Here is a 15,174-nt window from a genome sequence, read left to right on the forward strand (position 1 = left end):
AATCACGTGTATATATACTGTGTGTGTGTGTGTGTGTGTGTATGTATGTGTATGTATATATGTGTGTGTGTGTGTGTGTGTGTGTATGTATATGTATATGTAGAGATAGAGTGTGTGGGTGCGCGATTTTGTGTTCCTTTGCCGCCCTGTAGCAGTATTTCTGTTATAAGGCGGTCAGGAAGCGGTTACGGAAGCGGTTTGTGTTACGTCGCTGCGGTACTTTGACAATTGCGCAGTCATGCAACACTGCACCCAAATTAAATTTACATCCTTTTTTCCCCACAAATTGAGCTTTCTTTCAGTGGTATTTGATCACCTGTGCGCTTTTTATTTTTCACGCTATACACAAAAAAAGGCCGAAAATTTTGAAGAAAAACAATATTTTTTACTTTCAGCTATAAAAAATATATAGTAAACTCAAAGTTAGTTATAAATTTAGGCCAAAATGTATTCTGCTCCATGTCTGTCTTAAAAAAAATTCCCGATAAGTGTATATTGATTGCTTTGTGTGACAGTTATAGCGTCTACAATCTATGGTATAGATACTGCAATTTACGCCATTTTTTTTACTATACAGCGCTGCGCTAGTTTAACGGACAATTGCGCGGTCATGCAATATGGTACATAAGTGAAATTTATGTCCTTTTTTTTTTTTTCCACACAAATAGAGCTTTCTTTCGGTGGCATTTGATCACCTGTGCGCTTTTTATTTTTGGCGCTATAAACAAACTTTTTAAGAATTTTTTTTGAAAACAATATTTTCTCATTTCGGTCATAAATACCCAAAAAAACTAAAATTTTGTCATAAATTTAAGCCAAAATATATTCTGCTACATGTTTTTGGTTAAAAAATATCCCAGTAAGGTGTATATTTATTGCTTTGTGTGAAAGTTATAGCGACTACAAACTATGGTATAGATACTGCAATTTACAGCTTTTACTTTGACTTCTCATCACATTTCTTGAGGTTCTAATATACCAGGATAGTACAAACACCCCCAAATGACCCCTTTTCGGAAAGTAGACACCCTAAGCTATCTGCTGAGAGGCATATTGAGTCCATGGAAGATTTATTTTTTTTTTTCCACAAGTTTCTGGAAAATGACAAAAACAGTAAATCATTTAAGTGACACTTTTGTGTAAAAAAAAAAAAAAAAAAATTCATTTTCCAAAAACTTATGGTAAAAAAATAAAATTCTTCTACACAGTGTTCCAAATTATTATGCAAATGATATTTTTCTCATTTCACTAAATAATTGATGTAAATAACAGCATAATTCTCAGGTGACAACTAGAAGAGGACAATTCACTTTTTATTGAACAAACCTCCTAATAACAGGATTTGTGTTCCGGATTATTCCGCACAGGAAGTTGCCAAACACTTTCTAGGTTGTAAAGAACTGAAAATTGTCATTTGTTGTGTTTGCAGCAAATTGACTGAAATCAAAAGCTATTTCAATCAAACTTTTACCAACATTGTAACTTTGTAAACATTTGAAGCGGTCACGTTACATTGTAACATAGGAGCCCTTATCTGATAGCAGATCACAAGTCTGGCATCCATTGAACTTGGCAGTTTTTGGACAGTTTCTGCTGGAATTTGTTTGCAAGATGTCAGAATAGCCTCCCAGAGCTGCTGTTTGGATGTAAACTGCCTCCCACCCTCATAGATCTTTTGCTTGAGGATGCTCCAAAGGTTCTCCATAGCATTGAGGTCAGGGGAGGATGGAGGCCACACCATGACTTTCTCTCCTTTTATCCCCATAGCAGCCATTGATGCAGAGGTATTCTTTGCAGCATGAGATGGTGCATTGTCATGCATGAAGATGATTTTATTACGGAAAGCATAGTTCTTCCTTCTGTTCCAGGGAAAAAAGTGGTCAGTCATAAACTCCACATACTTTGCAGAGGTCATCTTTACACCTTCGGGGACCCTAAAGGGGCCGACCAGCTCTGTTCCCATTATTACGGCCCAAAACATAACTCCACCACCGCCTTGCTGACGTCGCAGCCTTGCTGGAACAGGGTGGCCGTCCACCAACCATCCACTACTCCATCCATCTGGACCATCCAGGGTCGCACGGCACTCATTAGTGAACAGGACCGTTTGAAAATGAGTCTTCATGTATTTTTCTGCCCAATGCAGCCGTTTCTGCTTGTGAGCATTGGTTAGTGGTGGACGAATAGAAGGTTTCTGCACAGTTGCAAGACTCTGGAGGACTCTACACCTTGATGTCCGTGGGACTCCAGAGGCACCAGCAGCTTCAAATATCTGTTTGCTGCTATGTAATGGGATTTTAGCAGCTGCTCTCTTGATCCGATGCATGGATCTGGCAGAAATCTTCCTCAATGTGCCTTTATCGGCACCAACCCGTCTGTGCTCTGAATCCGCCACAAATCTCTTCATAGTGCGATGATCACGCTTACGTTTTCCTGAAATATCGAATGTTTTCATCCCTCGTCCAAGGCATCGAACTATTCCACTCTTTTCGGCAGCAGAGAGATCCTTTTTCTTCCCCATATTGCTTGAAAATGGTGCTCTGCTTAATAATGGGGAACGCCGTCCTTTAGTAGTTTTTCCTGAAATTGGGCTCACCGGCCAATCTAATTATCACAGGTGTCCGAGATTGGTTTCAGTGATCAAAAGAGCCCTGACACACAATGCCATCCATGAGTTACACTGAAAAACAAAATATTTAATCTTTGTGACACTTAAATAGAATTTTGCATAATAATTTGGAACAGAGTGTATACTAGCAATGGAGGTTCATTGTGCTTGTGTGTTCCTGGCAATCAAGGGGTTAAATGTGATGACTGGCGTACTGACGGGCAATCTGACGCTATCTGGGAGGGGTGTGAAAACCACGGGAGCGTGAATCACGTGTATATATACTGTGTGTGTGTATATGTATATATAGTGATTTTTGTGCACCCATGCCGCCCTGTAGCAGTATTTTTGTTATAGGGCGGTCAGGAAGCGGTTTGTGTTACGTCGCTGCGTTACTTAACTGACAATTGCGTGGTCATGCAACACTGCACCCAAGTTAAATTTACATTCTTTTTTCCCCACAAATTGAGCTTTCTTTCGGTGGTATTTGATCACCTGTGCGGTTTTTATTTTTTGCACTATAAAAAAAAAAAAAAGCTGACAATTTTGAGAAAAAAAACAATATTTTGGACTTTTTGCTATAAAACATGTCCAGTAAAAAAATCAAATTTCGGCCAAAATGTGTTCTGCGACATGTCTTTGCTAAAAACAAAATCCCAATACGTGTAAATGAATTGGTTTAGGTGAAAGTTGTAGCGTTTACAAATGGCGGTATAAATAAAAGTAAATGTGAGCGCAGCACTTGGCAAATAGAGGAAGCGTCTAGCATATAAAGGGAAACCTCAACACCTTCAAAATGACAGATATAAATATCAATATGCAGCGCTATTAAATAGACTTATTAATATGCAAAGGGAAATGAGCACTAAACGGTAGTGCAGGAGTAGTGCAGTGGTGGTCACCTCTAATGGTGACGTTTACAGTCTATATTGACCAATGATGGAGTGATGGTGGTAGTGAGTCTAATCACAGAGTGGTATAATATCAAAAGTAGTGCTCCTGTGTTCCGTGCCTTTTGATAGCTGACTGTAAAATCCGGTACAATAATGCACTTACCAGACGTACATATAATTAAAGCATTATATGTATAATGTGTGATGTCATCCAGGTCTGGTCTAGGGTTTTGAGGTCGTCAGGCTCATCAGTGGACTCTGAAATGAAACTAGTCACACTCGCGGGTCCCCTTCTGCTCTGACTCCTCAAGATAGCTCAGCACCTTGTTTGCACCTTCCCAAGTAGCTCCACCTTATAGGCTCGAAATAACCAAGCCAAGGGGCAAAAATGGTACTAATAGTGTAATATGTTTATTGCAATAAAGTAAGATTCAAAATGAAAGTAACAAAACTCACATGTAGTCAAAAATAATGGCCGCCAGGCCTTCCTCTTGGCCGTAAGCGGCTAGGGAGTCAGGTAGGTTCCCCTGACATGTTTCGTGCACCAAGCACGTTTTCACAGGGGTAAGTGCTGCCCACAAGACGCCTGATATTTATAGCCAATTGCGCAGGCGCCGATGCGTGCCGTGTGGAGGAACATGCGCATGTGCGACCATGTCATCAACCGCATTATGCGGAACATTATACGAATGCGTGAGCACGTCACTCGACGCATCACGCAAACCGATGTGCGCATGCATCACTACGTCACCGCCCACTAATGCCCATGCACGAGTTAAGGCCGAGATGGTGATATCCACGTCACTCGACCCCAGGGAAAAGAGTGCTAAATTTAATAAAATCAAAATACCAATAAAATGGCGGTATAGATACTGGATTTTTAATTTTTTTTTTTTTTTTTTATACTAATAATGGCGGTGATCCGCGACTTATGGTCGGACTGCGGCAGACATTCTGACACTGGGGGGGAACTGACTTGGGGTTACTGACATCCCCAGTGACACCAATACAGTGATCAGTACAAAAAAACACACACTACTGGGGAGGAAGGGGTTAACTTTTTTAGGTAATGAAAGGGTTAACTGTGTGAGGGGAGTGTTTTACTAGGGGTCGGGGGTGTGTACACAGGAACATGCTGATCCCGAGAGAGAAACTCTTCTCTCAGGATGAGCGTGCTTGGAACTGACAGGGAGCAAAGCTGCAGTGTAAACACTGCAGCCGTGCTCCCTGTCAGTGACTGCTCACGGCCGCGATCAGCACACTCCCTACCTGTTTTGCAGAATGACGTTTAAAAAGGTGATTCTGCACAGCGGTGCCGCCCTGCCACAGTAAAAAGTCAAGGCCGCACATGCACGCCTCGGTTAGCTAGTCGCTGTGTGCGTTTGGCTTGGATCCGAGACCTATTGCCTACTTTGTTGATGGATCGTGCAAAAAGAATGATATAGGCACAAATCAAACCGGGTATGCCGTTGTAACACATGATCAGGTTGTTGAGGCAGGTAAACTACCTAGTTCTTACTCTGCCCAACAAGCAGATATCATAGCTTTAACAAGGGCATGTGACCTAGGTAAAGGGAAAAAGATGACCTGTGACGTACATGTAAGATTTGAGTAGCTGAGATGAGATCTGTAGAAAATGACAATGTAGATTTAGCATTCCATGTTATAATAATATAAGATGTGTTCAGGATTCAGTCAGAGACATGTGGTCACCAATTAGCATCTGAAAGGGACAGAGCATCCTCTGGAAGGAGGTGACACCTGGATTCCAAAAAGATTTGCCGCCTTCTGGAAAATCTGGAAGGAAAAGGCTGGAGACAGTTCGGCTTCATGACACCGCGGGAGACCGGAAGTGGTTCCGATGTGTCTGGGAGCTTTGAAGAATATCAGCAGATCAAAGGAATATATTTCCTCCCTCATAAACGCTAAAATATTAGTTGCAGAGAGCTGAAAATACTTCCATCTGATTGGACACACTGTAGGCTACACCTGCATGTAAAAACTGTATTTGTAGCCTATGTAGGATCCCAAAGAAATGCAGAAAATGGTTATATAGCGCCTGATTGCAACAGCTGAACAATGATTGGTACAGTCGCAATCGGACTGATGCGCTGTTGTCGGAAATTCAATCCCTGACTTGGTGATTCAAACCGTTCTTGGTCTAATTGACTGGGCATTTCAGTACCCAGAACGTCTTGTGGGCTGGTACAGGAACACCCCCCAGAGTCGATTAGCCCTTGGTCAATGTCCAGCCTACGTCCATATTCCCATAAATTGAGGACCTGGGATATGGACGTTGATTCATATGGAGCCAATTCTATTGACTGACGGATTGCGGACTTTACCTGACTTGCTCCTGTCGCAGGATAATTCTTGGTAAAAGTTTGATTTCTGTTTTTATTTCCCTTTTATAATCAATAGCCAATTGTGTGTCTTCTTGTATTTCTGTAACGTTTTATACTTTTACTGCCCACTTTTGGGATATTAAATCATAAAATTAAGAAGTGACTTCTGGGTACTAAGCTCGGGCTCATATCTCCGGAGATATTAGATTAGATTGTATTGCAGTGTCTTTATACGCTCGGTCAAGTTCATTGTCAATCTGTATGCAATGGCACTGTGTGTTGGCAGATTGCATGCAGGTTGTGAAGGTAACAGGTCTGCCAGATGGAGATCTGTGTGTGGTGGCCCAGCAGGCCAGTAAAACTGTTGGGTGGGGGCAAGCTACTGTTTGTGGTGTGTCTGGTGTGGGGGTGTGTGGACAGTGGAAGAGTGATTAACACTGGGGTTCTAGCTTGTAGGACAGCTGGAGGAATCCTAGAAGGGTGTGCGATTGCTAGGCTGCTCCTCAACCCTTAGTGTGCACCAGATTGTATATAAGATTTGTGTCTGCCTGTGTGTGTGGTCAGCCAGCTGGATTGGAGTGGAGTCTCCCTCTAGTGGTGGCCAGAGGTAGTGCGGGCTGTGAAAGTATATCACGGCCGGTCTTGTATACTTATATATATTCAGATTAAGTCCCCCTTATTCCCTCTTACCCCAAGTCATGGCCACACGTGCGCGCCTCGGTTAGCTAGTCTCTGTGGGCGTGGCGTGTAGGTTGGATCCGTGACATATGACTTACTTTTGTTGATGGATCATGTAAAAAGAATGATATGGGCACAAATCAAACAGGGTATGCCGTTGTAACACATGATCAGGTTGTTGAGGCAGGTAAACTACCTAGTTCTTAGCCCAACAAGCAGAGATCATAGCTGTAACAAGGACATGTGACCTAGGTAAAGGGAAAAAGGTGAACATATACACAGACAGCCAATATGCCTTTTCCACCATACATGTGTTTGCACAACGATGGAAAAACAGAGGTATGGTCACATCAACAGGCAAACCCATTGTACGCAGAGATCTCATTTTTGGCCCTGTTAGACATCGTACAAAAGCCAAGTCAAGTAGCTATATGCCAATGTGCAGCACATAAGAAAGGTACAGACCCAATCACATTAGGGAATGCCCTAGCAGACAGAGCAGCAAAAGAGGCAGCTGAAGGCAAACAAGAAATACACTCCTATCTGGCAGAACCAGCAGAAATGCAGAAAGCAATAGATGAAACATGGCTGATGGAAATGCAAGGGTCAGCACCCGGGACTGAGAAACAAAAATGGTTATCAAAAGGGGCCGTACAGGTAAAAGGTATCTATACAAACACAGATGGTAAACCTATCTTGCCTACTTCATTGTGTAGATATGCAGCCTTATTGAGCCATGGGCAGAGCCATGTGTCAAAAGGGGGGATGGTACAGATGATTAACAAAGTGTTTACAACATAGGGGTTCACAGATTACTCAGAAAATGTTTGCCTGACCTGTGTGACTCGCAGCAAATATCATGCACAAGGGGCGCTAAGACCTCTAAGAGGCCAATTCCCTAAGCCTCCCTACCCCTTTCACACGATATGTATGGATTTCATTGAACTAAACAAATGGGAAAATAAGAAATCTTGCCTGACAATTGTCGATCTCCACACAGATTGGGTGGAAGCTTTCCCTCTGACACACCCTGATGGGCAGTCAGTTGCCAAGGCAATTATAAAGGAAAAAGTTCCAAGATTCGGGATCCCTTCCATCATTTACAGTGATAATGGTTCACATTTTGTAAACCAAACAATACAGATCGGCAAATGGTATAATATTGACCTAAAAAACCCCACTGTGTCTATCACCCACAGTCTGCAGGCACTATGGAAAGACAGAACAGTACTATAAATAATAAACTAAGAAAGCTAATGGAGGAGACTGGGGAAAAAACTGGGTTCAGTGTCTGCCAATAGCTTTGAGCATGAGAATAACCCGCACAGCAAAAGTGTTGTCACCTTATGAGGTGCTGTATGGTAGACCATACTACATTCCACAGCTCAAGCCATTTGCTAGGGAAGATGAAGAAATGGATTGCGAACTAGCAAACTACATGAGAAAATTACTGATGTCTAAGGAAGTCTTCTCTCCAAACTCTTACAGGTCAAGAAACCAACAGAGAAGGACACGCTTCTCCAACCAGGGTATTGGGTTTGGATCGAAATAATCAAGAGAAAGCAGTGGTCAGATCCAAGGTGGGAAGGGCCCTATCAGGTACTATTGTCCACATCCACAGAAGTCAAAATAGCAGAAAGAGTACCTCAGATACACCTTTCACATTGCAAGAGGGCAAGGAACTTAGGGTCAGACCAGGGAACGCCCACAGAGCCTTGAGTGTAAGTCCGGCTACAAAGGGGGGTGACTCCAATAGGGACCACCCGTCTCAAACCCGGTGAAGAAACATGGCACAATATAGGCTCATAGGGGCGGTAAAACAGCTTAGGGAAGCACAACTGCTAGAACCAGGATACTTTACCAAAACATGGACAGGTCGATTCCTAATAGGGATGATGACAGTGGGAAGCATTGTAACATTAGTACTAATACTCTGGAATCTAAACCTCAAGATCCAAAAACAGAATAAAAGGATACACCAAAGGGAATTGACAAAAGGCCCAAACGGTGACCTGATCATTACTATAAACGAAAGACCCATCATAACAGTCAAATTTGACGCATGCCACGTGGTAGAATGCCCACACAATTGGTTATTTAGATATAGCAATTACGAAAAGTATGTGTGGAACTGCCACCTGTTCTTCGTGGTCTGAAGTATGGTGGACTACAGATTTAGATGGTTACCTAACCTCTTCAGCTCAGGTTCCCCCACAAAAAGGTCTAGTGCAACGTTTAAGTTTGCATAAGCTACCACCACAGGGGGATGACTATAATCAACTGTTACTAGTCTTGTGATCTGCAACAAGGGAGGATTCTGAAACCGATAAGTTAGGTATCCATATACTCCTGGGAAAAGATGCAGTGGGAACAATACAGATTCAAGTGCTTGGGAAAGGACAAGTTGCACCCCCAGTCACCAGCATGCCACTAATAAAGCTCCGCCCAGACCTGTTCAAAACTAACTTTACTTAACATTTAAGTATAGAAACAGGGTTTGGGGATAAGAATGAGTGGATAGAATGGGTCAGATGGACAACCAAGACCAATGGGCTGGGAAACTGTATCTCATGTGCCAACTCACGGCCTCAGCTAGCGACTGTCCCTTTCCTGACTGACAAACATTCTTATTATACATGTCAGGTTTGTTTCAAGGAAAACATCACAAATACTGAGTGCAAGGAGGAGCGGAAATTGTATTTACCCACCAGGATGCGGAGCATACCTCCCTCTGTTAGAGCAATCCCAGGAACTTTCACCATCTTTGTTCACCATCATTCCCATTGTACAATGTATTTCAAACATTCCCTGGGACCTGATACTAATTATGAGAAAAAATTACCTACATTTTCAGGTGTCAGAATTACCCTAAAAAATTTGTATTGAGATCAGGAAGGAAATGGCATGGCCACCTGTCTCCTTCCTGATGAAGTATGCAAACTTTACAGAGAATTGTACCCCATGTGTCAATCACTGGAAATACTTCAGTGGAGTGGTATGAGCTGGAGGATATTTTAATTGACTGGGTATACATGACACCTGAACAACAAAAAGAAAATGGAATTCAGTCTTGTAACCTTAACTGGGTCACACAATGTACATCAGGAGTACATCTTTCAGGAGGGTATCATTAAAAAGAATGATTGGTCCTCTTGACCCGGGAGGAAGAGGATGCACTAAAACATCCCCGACCACCTTTATTCAAAAGGAAAGGGTGATATAGGACTAATTAAAACAGCAAGTGAAGTACAAATCGCCCCCAAAAGTACTGAGACCACATCAAAAACAGTACCCTTTGAGAAAATATGCAGAGGTGGGGGTGGATCCTGTAGTCAGAGAACTGTTGGACAATGGTATAATCAGAGAATGTCCAGATTCACCCGGCAATATACCTTTGTTTCCTGTCAGAGCCACAAGGAGGCTGGAGACTCGTTCAGGACCCGCAGGCAATAAATAAAGCAGTGGTGCCATGGGCTCCAGTAGTGCCTGACCCCCATGTCCTCCTGAACGATCTTCAGCCTGAGAAGAAGGTATTCTGTCATTGATATAAGCAATGCTTTCTTTTCGATACCTGTGCATAAGGATAGCCAGTTTTGGTTTGCATTTATGTATAAACAAAAAAGTACACATGCACAAGATTACCGCAAGGATATTGTGATAGTCCTACAATTTTCTCACAAGAAATGTCAAACAATTTGTCCAGATTTGTACCTCCATGTGGGAGCCAAATACTTCTGTATGTGGGTGACATATTGGTGGCATCCCCCACAGAATTGGGCTGTAGGGAAGACACACTGGCCCTATTGTCCTTCCTGGCTGAGCAGGGACATAAGGTCAGTAAAGATAAACTACAACTATGGAAGGAACAGGTAAAATACCTGGGATACACCCTTTGGCAGGAAGGTAGACACCTGGACAAGGGTCGCAAAGCAGCTATACTTCAGGCCTCAAAACCACCCACCAAAAAGGAAATGTCTTTCCTTGGGATGGCTAACTTTTGCCGATCATGAATAGCAAATTATGCAACAAACGGCTCCACTAGCAGAACTGATTTATAGCACCTCCAGGTCGGCCAGAGACCAAATACAATGGACATCTAAAGCGGCGGAGGCCTTTGTTAAAATTAAACAATTAATTGTGAGCTCGGCGGTCCTGGGGTTTCCTAATTACAGAAATGTTTTCTATCAAATGATAGACTGCAAGAATGGGTACATGACATCTGTCCTCACTCAGATATACGGTGACAAACACAAACCAATTGCATTCTATTCTATCAGATTGGATCCGGTAGCACATAGTTTGCCCCATTGTGTTCAAGCCGTTGTAGCTGCTTCAATGGCCATTAAGTCCTCAGGAATGATAATTCTCTTTCACCCTCTTGTTCTGAAGGTCCAACATGCCATTTCAGTAATCTTGCTCCAGGACAACATTTCCTTTCTGTCCCCAGCAAGACATCTTTCATGTATGACCACCCTCTTAGGACAACCTCACATCACCATTGAAAGATGTACTACCCTTAATCCTTCCACACTCATGCCTACACCCATTGAAGGGGATCCACATGACTGTATAGCCCAAATTGATAAAAGAATACTTCCTAGAAAAGATCTCACAGATGTGCCACTTCGCAATGCTATTACCTACTTTATTGATGGATTGTGTAAAAAGAATGATATGGGCACAAATCAAACAGGGTATGCTGTTGTAACACATGATCAGGTTGTCTGAGTAAACTACCTAGTTCTTACTCAGCCCAACAAGCAGAGATCATAGCTTTAACAAGGGCATGTGACCTAGGTAAAGGAAAAAAGGTGACCTGTGCCGTACATGTAAGATTTGAGTAGCTGAGATGGGAGCTGTAGAAAATATGGCAATGTAGATTTAGCATTCCATGTTAGAATAATATAAGATGTGTTCAGGATTCAGTCAGAGACATGTGGTCACCAATTAGTATCTGAAAGGGACAGAGCATCCTCTAGAACAGTGGTTCTCAACCTGTGGGTCGCGACCCTTTTGGGGGTCGAACGACCCTTTCACAGGGGTCCCCGAAGACCATCAGAAAACACATATATTTCCGATGTGTAAAGAGCAGCTACTGTGTAGAAAGCAGCTGCTGTGTTGAAAGCAGCTACTCTGTTAAAAGCAGCTACTGTGTTGAAAGCAGCAGTATTGGAGGTAAAACGACACTCATGAATTATAATTACTGGGTAAATAATTTTATGGTTGGGGCCACAACATGAGGAACTGTATTAAAGGGTCACAGCATTAGGAAGGTTGAGAACCACTGCTCTAGAAGGAGGTGACACCTGGATCCCAAAAAGATTTGTTACCTTCTGGGAAATCTGGAAGGAAGAGGCTGGAGACAGTTCAGTTTCATGACACAGCGGGGGACCAGAGGTGGTTCCGACGTGTCTGGGAGCTTTGAAGTATATACACAGATCAAAGGAATATATTTCATCTCTCATAAAAGCTAAAATATTGCAGAGAGATGAAAATACTTCTGATTGGACACACTGTAGGCTACACCTGCATGTAAAACTGTATTTGTAGCCTATGTAGGATCCCAAAGAAATGCAGAAAATGGTTATATGGCGCCTGATTGCGACAGCTGAACAGTGATTGGTACTGTCACGATCGGACTGATGCGCAGGTGTCTGAAATTGAATCCCTGACTTGGTGATTCAATCCGTTCCTGGTGCAATAGACTTTGGGCATTTCAGTACCCAGAACGTCCTGTGGGCTGGTACAGGAACACCCCCCAGAGTCGATTGGCCAAGGGCTAATGTCCAGTCTACGTCTATATTCCCATAAATTGAGGACCTGGGATATGGACGTTGTGATTCGTATGGAGCCAATTCTATTGACTGACGGATTGCGGTCTTTCTCTGACTTGCTCCAGTCGCAGGATAATTCTTGGTAAAAAATTTTTTTTTCTTCCTTTTTTTATTTTATAAATCAAAATCATGATAAGGTACAGTATCCCAAAAATAGCCAAAATACCTAACACCTAAAGCCTAGAAGTCTAACTTTCACCCTTGAGAGTGTGATTAAATCATACCTCAATATGCTCAACCCTACTGCTACATTCAAACTACAAAAAGAAATACTAGATGTGATATCCCCAAAAATTCTAAATAAAAAAATGTGATGTAAATAAAGTCTCCATAAGTCCCGCAGTGATACACTTGTGTCCAAAACGAAGTCATACACTATATATATATATATATATATATATATATATATATATATGGCAAAGAAACCACACTTTTATACCACCAAGGGTATAAACAATCCAAGGAAAGCTTCCCAGCCTGTGTATTATTCTTTCATATGTCCTCACAGCCTCATGGATAAAAGCTCATAGATGTCATCAGGACCTTGAGCAGGAATACTCAGTAGTACCCATGCTCCATCGATACACATGATTTATGGATAGGATATATAGTGTAATTCCGTATATAGTAAACAAATAACACATTAAAACCAAGTAAAAATCGCCAAAAATCCCATATTCCAAACCTCTGCAGTTCCTCCGATTTGCATCTTACGTCACTTCCTCTTCTGTTTCACAAGCACGATATCACGTTGAGTTCACTTGGTCATGTATATGATCACGTATGATGTGAAGTGGCACATATGGTTATTTTGAGTATTACTGTTCATTTTTTTTAAGGATAAAACACTATATAGATTTTCTCTTTATGAGGTTCACGTTGATGTTTGGAGCCATTTGGAAGGTTCCCCTATTGGGGCCTTTTATTTTTATAGTCAGTAGCCAATTGTGTGTCTTTTTGTATTTCTTGCATTTTCTGTAACTTTTTATACTTTGTACATATTTTATGCACTGCCCACTTTCGGGATATTAAATCATAAAATTAATAAGTGACTTCTGGGTGCTTAAGCTCGGGCTCATATCTCTGGACAGATTAGATTGTATTTTAGTTTCTTTATTTGCTCGGTCAAGTTCATTGCCAATCTGTATGCAATTGCACTGTGTGTTGGCAGATTGTATGCAGACTGTAAAGGTAACAGGGCTGCCTGATGGAGATCTGTGTGTGTGTGTGTGTGTGTGTGTGTGTGTGGTGTCCCAGCAGAATTCTGGGGAGGGTCAGGGGCTGAATGACTGTGTACCAGGGCCTGGCTCTAGCGGCTCTCTGGAGTCAAGGCCTGGAGAAGAGCTTAAAGTCACAGAGTCTGCAACTGACAATGTGTTATGTGATGCCAAATGTAATGACATGTGCAAGGCAGACCTTCCCTCTGGTGCAGTGGTGACTCGGGGTGCCCACCAGTTGTCCCCGGACCAGTCATTGCTCACTGCTACAGAGGAACTGCCTGTGGAAGGGCCCAGTCTAGCTGGGTTGGACCCGTGTGAACCTGGCCCAGAGGGCCTAAGGTCTCCTCAGACTGTTGTCCACCTGGCACCTGTGGCAGATAGCTCTGAGTCCCGAGGCTGCAAAAATTGATGGCAGCCCAGAAGAGTATCTCAAAGGTCTGGCTGAAGGACCGTCAGCGGTGAATGGCAGGATGAGGTTGTGTGGGCAAAGGGAATTTGGTTTTGTACCCATATGTAAAGAAACGGATTGTTCTGAAGTTCTTGGTGAAAAGGCACATTGTTTCAGTACGTCCTGGTATAGACCAGTGTTGTGTGCCTCTATCCCCTTGTGGGATGAAGTTTTCTTTTGTCCGCTCCCCTGTCACCACAGATACTAGTCATGCCATTTTGGATCCTGGGCTGTGGAGCACAGAGGAGGGACCACAGAGTGAAGGTTTCAATCTGACTCTGCTCCCTTAGTAGCTGTGGCTGACGGCACTGAGTTTCCAGAGGCTGTTACATTTGATGCCAGCCCAGAGGGACTCAGGTGTGCTGACAGACGGTCTGCTGAGGACGGAGTAGAAGTGTGTGACGTGGGTCAGAGGACAACCCCTAGTGAAATTCTTTCTCCAGTAACTTTCTCCTCTGTCACCACAGTCGCAGGTGCTGCCAGTGCAGACTCATTTCTGTGTGTTGCAGGGGGAAGTCTGCAGGTTGTTGGGGCAAATTCAGCCCAATCAGTGTCTCACCTCAGCAGCTGACATCACTGAGTACTTCCAGGCTAATAGATTTGAGGTTGGCCCGGAGGAACGCAGGTGTTGTGCTGACAGATGTTCTGCTGAGGAGGACAGAGTAGCAGAGTGTGGCACGGATCAGAGGATGAACCCTGGTGGAATAAAGTCTTCTGTGGATTTATCCTTTGTCCCCACAGCTATGAGTATCATGATTGAGGATTCATTGCTGTGCACAGCAAAGGGAGGATCACAGGATGATGGGGGAACACTGACCCCCTCTGAATCTGCTTTCTCAGAGACTGTATCTGACAACCCTGCATTCTTGCAGGTTGATAGGTTTGATGTCAGCCCGGAGGAACTCGGGTTGTGCTGACCAGTCTTTGGCTGAAGCAGAAAGAGCAGAAGTGTGGGAGACCGGTCAGAGGGTGGAGGATTTAGTTGGGAGAACTCCCCCCCACAACCTGGGGAACCTTCCTGGCAGGTGCGTTAGCTGACCCATTTAGGCTCAGCTATGCGTCGTCTAGAAGGGGGAGATGTGACGTACATGTAAGATTTGAGTAGCCAAGATGGGATCTGTAGAAAATATGACAATGTAGATTTAGCA

This window comes from Staurois parvus, unplaced genomic scaffold (assembly GCF_062004578.1).
Source record: "Staurois parvus isolate SC_StPar_1 unplaced genomic scaffold, SC_StPar_1.0 ptg001754l, whole genome shotgun sequence".
Classification (NCBI taxonomy): domain Eukaryota; kingdom Metazoa; phylum Chordata; class Amphibia; order Anura; family Ranidae; genus Staurois; species Staurois parvus.